We start from the raw sequence: 5,344 nt of genomic DNA on the forward strand, positions 1-5,344 counted from the left end.
TTTAGATCTTCTGCCCATTTTTTTTGATTGGGTTGTTTGTTTTGATGATATTAAGCCACATGAGCTGTTTGTAAATTTTGGAGACTAATCCTTTGGGAAAGGAGTACATGAAAGCTGTATATTGTCACCCTGTTATTTAACTTATATGCAGAGTACATCATGCGAAATGCTGGGCTGGATGAAGCACAAGCTGGAATCAAGATTTCAGGGAGAAATATCAATAACCTCAGATATGCAGATGACACTACCCTTATGGCAGAAAGTGAAGAGGAACTAAAGAGCCTCCTGATGAAGGTGAAAGAGGAGAGTGAAAAAGCTGGCTTAAAACTCAACACTCAAAAAACAAAGATCATGGCATCTGGTCCCATCACTTCATGGCAAATAGATGGGGAAACAATGAGAGACTTTATTTTCTTGGGCTCCAAAATCACTACAGATGGTGACTGCAGCCATGAAATTAAAAGACGCTCCTTGGAAGAAAAGCTATGATAAACCCAGACAGCATATTAAAAAGCAGAGACATCACTGCCAACAAAAGTCTGTATAGTCAAGAATATGGTTTTTCCAGTAGTCATGTATGGATGTGAGTTGGACCATAAAGAAAGCTGAGCACCGAAGAATTGATGCTTTTGAACTGTGGTGTTGGAGAAGACTTTTGAGAGTCCCTTGGACTGCAAGGAGATCAAACCAGTCAATCCTAAAGGAAATCAATCCTGAATATTCATTGGAAGGACTGATGCTGAAGCTGAAGCTCCAATACTTTGGCCACCTGATGCAAAGAGCCGACTCATTGGAAAAGACCCTGATGCTGGGAAAGATTGAAGGCAGGAGGAGAAGGGGATGACAGAGGATGAGATAGTTGGATGGCATCACCGACTCAATGGACATGAGTTTGAGCAAGCTCCAGGAGATGGTGAAGGACAGGGAAGCCTGGCCTGCTGCAGTCCACGGGGTTGTGAAGAGTCAGACACGACTGAACAACTAAACAACAACAATCCTTTGTCAGTCACCTCATTTGCAAATATTTTCTCTCGATCTGTGGGTTATTTGTTTATGGTTTCCCTTGCTGTGCATAAACTTTTGAGTTTAATTAGGTCTGATTTATTTTTGCTTTTGTTTCCATTATTATGGAAATTGGGTCCAAAAAGATACTGCTGCAGTTTATGTCAGAGAATGTTTTGTCCATGTTTCCCTCTAAGAGTTTTATAGTGATCCAATTTCATTTTTTTACATGTAGCTGTCCAGTTTTCCCAGCATCATTGTGTAGTCATTGTGTAGTCTTCCCCTTTGTCATAGATTAATTGACCATAGGTGCATGGGTTTATTTCTGGCTTTCTATCCTGTTCCATTATCTATATTTCTATTTTTCTGCCAATACCATACTGGTTTGATGACTATAGCTTTGTGGCCTAGAGTTTTTCATACTGAGTAAAGTAAGTCAGACAAAGGGATATTGTGATATCCTTTATAGTAGAATCAAAAAAAGAAATGATACAAGTGAAATGATACAATGTTTTCGATTTAGAAAACAGAGTCACAGACTTGTAGAATGAACAAACATGGTAACCTGGAGGAAGGGATAGTGACAGAGTTTGGGATGGATATGTACACACTGCTATATTTAAAATGAATAACCAACAAGGACCTACTGTATAGCACAGGGAACTCTGCTCAATGTTATGTGGCAGCCTGGATGGGAGGGGAGTTTGGGGGAAAATGGATACATGTATATGTATGGCTGAGTTGCTCTGTTGTGCACCTGAAACTATCACAACATTGTCAATCAGCTATACTCCAATACAAAATAAAAAGTTAATAAAAGAGAGAACATGTTCAAACAGATTATTAGTCTCCTGAAGAAAGTCTAACATGAAAGATAAAGAGTGACGAGAAGAAACTTGAAGGAAACTATGCAATAAGAGGAAACTTTTTTTTTAAAGTTATTAACCATTTCTCAGAAGAAAGAAATCTTTAGATGATTTCAAGATATATTCATGAAACAAAAACAGAATACTATTTTTAAAAGAACAAAAAATGTGCTCTTGGGGAAAAATACTTTAGCAGAAATGAAAAACTTGCTAGAAGGATGGACAATATGTTTGAAGAAATCTTCCAGGAAGTAAATCCAAATAATTAATATGTATCAAGGGAAAGAAAGGGGGTTGGGGAATAGGAAAGAAACAAGAAAAAAAAGAACTCCAGACCAGAAGAGCTAATTTCAAAATAATAGAGATTCCAAAAACTACAGGAGAAAAAGGAGAGATGTGATCAAAAAGTAAAGAAAAATCCCCAGAACTGAGGTTTATAAATTTCTAACTAGAGCAAGGGCAGAAGAATGCCTGGCACTTTCAAGGAACAGCAAGGAGGCTGGTGCGCCTTGACTAGAGTGCATGAAGTGAGAGTGGAAGAAGCCAGAGAGTTGACAGGGACAACACGTAAGGAAGCTAAGGATTTGGACTTTTACTCTAAGATAAGGAATCATTGCAGTCTTCCCTGGTGGCTCTGTGGTAAAGAACCTGCCTGCCAATGCAGAAGAGAGAGTTCAATCCCTGGGTCAGGAAGACCCCCTGGAGGAGGAAATGGCAACCCACTCCAGTATTCTTGCCTGAAAAATCCCGATGAACAGAGGAGCCTAGCAGGCTATAGTCCATGGGGTCACAAAAGAGTTGGACATGACTTAGTGACTAAACAACAACAACAAAGGAATCATTGCAGAATTTTGAGCTGAGGAATGATATGGTTTGACTTAGATTTTTAAACTTTTATTTTGAAATTATAAAGACTGTTGCAAAGATAGTTCAGGAGATCTCATGTTCACACAGCTTCCTATAATGGATGAATCTTCTTAATTATAATACAATATTATAGCATAGTTTGTGTGTGTAATCAGGAATTTAACTTTTTTTTTTGCATTGTTGTGTTTATGTCATTTTATCATGTGTAGATTCATATAACCACCACAATCAAGATATGGAACTATTCCATTGCCATATGGATCTCTCTCATGTTTCCCCTTTATAGTTATACTTCTCACTTCCCCTGCCACCATCCCTAATCGTTACCAAACATTAATAATCTTTTTTTCCATTTCTATAATTGTCATTTCCAGAGCATCATATAAGTGGAATCATACAGTATATCACATTTTAAGATTGATTTTTCTCATTCAGCATAATGACCCTGGAACCCATTCAAGTTGTATGCACCAAGAGTTTACCACTTGCTGAATAGTATTCAATGGCACAGATGTATCAATTTGTTTAAACCATTTACACTCTGACATACAACACATGACTGGCTTTTCCTCAACATAATGACCTTAAGGCCCATACAAGTTGTGTATATCAAAAGTTCATTTCCAGTGTTTGGTTATTAAATAATAAATAAAGCTGTTATGAACATATGTGTACAAGTTTTTGTGCAGACATTTTCATTTCATTAGTGTAAATGTTCAGGAGTCAAATTCCTGGGTCATGTGATAAGTTTTTTAGGAAACTGAAAAGCTGTTTACCAGAGTGGCTGTATCTTTTTACATTCCCACCGGGAATGTATGACAGAATTAGTTTCTCAGTTTTGTCAGCATTTGGCATTTTCATTATTTTTTTATTTTAGCTGTTCTAATAGGTGTGTAGAGATGTCCCAACATAGGCACAATTTGCATTTCCCTAATGGCTAATGACATTAGACATCTTTTCACATGCTTATTTGCCATCTATATATCCTCTTCAGTGACATCTGATTTTTTTTACATGTGTTTTAATGTTGAGTTTTGATAGTTCTTTATATATTCTAGATATGAGTCCTTTGTCAGATTTGTGGTTTGCAAATATTTTCTCCCAGTCTTTAGTTTGCCTTTTAATCCTCTAAACAGGGTATTAGAACAAAATGTTAATGCAATTTATCAAAATTTTTCTTTTTTTGTTTTTGGTGTCATGTTAGGAATGTGTTCACTTTATGAAAATTTCTTTGTGTGTGTGTGTGTGTGTGTTTCAATATATTTTATTCACAAAAACAAGCAATAGGCCAGATTTTGTCCAAGGACTGCAAAATGCCAACCACTGATCCCGAGGATACTCAGGAGACAACCTGGCTGTTGAGGGGACTAAGCTTCTCTGTGAGACAGAAACTTCTCAGGTCTGGTGCTTTACTGAGAGTTGCACATGGGTGTAGAATACAGCACTGCATGTGTGGAGTTTCTGACCAAGTGGCAGGAGCTGAGGCCCCAAAGTGAAGGCTGCACTGGAATAGGTAGAACCTTTTCCTTCATCAGAAACACCAACTGCTTTATTTCAGATCAGACCCAACCCCTTTACTTCCATGGTCCCTGGGTGGGTATTGTCCTCACTGGGACCTCAGGAGCCCTTGTGCTGTGGCTTGACCACCAGCCCCTCTCTGGTGATAGCCCAATTGTAGCTCTTGGGGGAATCCAAAGCTTCTTCCACCCGTGCCTCCAGATTCTCTCGGGTGATGAAGTTTTTTGCGTCCTCCTGCAGCTGCAGCACTTCCCGCTCCTTGAGCTGGGCCCAGGCCTCCGCCTCTCGGGCTTCCCGGGCCGCCTCCTCCGCTTGCCGCCGCTCCTGCTCCCGTGCCTCCTGCCGCAGCCTGGCCATCCGCAGCTCATGCAGCCGCTGGTTCTCCGCCTGGTTCCAGGCCATCAGCTCGCGGTGCTCAGCGGCCTCCTGCAGCGCCTTGCGCTCTGCCAGGACACCAGCCCGGGCCTCGTGCGCTTTCCTGCGTACCTCGGTCACGAACTCCTGCCTGAGGGCGCGCACCGTCTGGCGGTACTGCCGGTAACGCTCCGTCAGCACGAAGAATTCCGCAGGATCCACGGCGGGAGGGGTCGCCACGCGCCCGATCTTGGACTTGGCCGGCGGGTCGTGGCGGGTTTTTCGGCCGCGCGCGAGGAGCAGAAAATGGGCTGGAGGGCGGCCTAAGGGCCGCGCGCCGCCCACTTTATGACAATTTCTTAATCTGGACATTTAGAGTTTGTGCCTGTCTCTTTATATATATTATACTTATTATATTTCAATTTAAAATTAAATAAAATGCTAAAAATATTTAAAGACCCTCAACAAGGACTTTCCTTGTGGTTCAGTGGATAAGAATCTGCCTGCCAATGCAGGGGACACGGGTTTCATCCCTGGTTTGGGAAGATCCCACATTTCTCAGAGCAACTAAGCTCATGCACCACAATTACTGAAGCCCATGCACAACTACTGAGCCTGTGTGCTGCAACTACTGAAGCCCACATGCCTAGAGCCTGTGCTGGGCAACAAGAGAAGCCACCACAATGAGAAGCCTGTGCACCACAACGAAGAGTAGCCCCCACTCCCTGCAACTAGAG

At 41.4% G+C, this 5,344-nt stretch overlaps 1 pseudogene; it reads right to left on the reverse strand.

The window, feature by feature from the left end:
• Positions 1-3,983: 3,983 nt before the first annotated feature.
• Positions 3,984-4,994, reverse strand: LOC110126802 (small ribosomal subunit protein mS26 pseudogene; annotated as a pseudogene).
• Positions 4,995-5,344: the final 350 nt, after the last annotated feature.

Source organism: Odocoileus virginianus, unplaced genomic scaffold, assembly GCF_023699985.2.
Source record: "Odocoileus virginianus isolate 20LAN1187 ecotype Illinois unplaced genomic scaffold, Ovbor_1.2 Unplaced_Scaffold_14, whole genome shotgun sequence".
Taxonomy (NCBI): domain Eukaryota; kingdom Metazoa; phylum Chordata; class Mammalia; order Artiodactyla; family Cervidae; genus Odocoileus; species Odocoileus virginianus.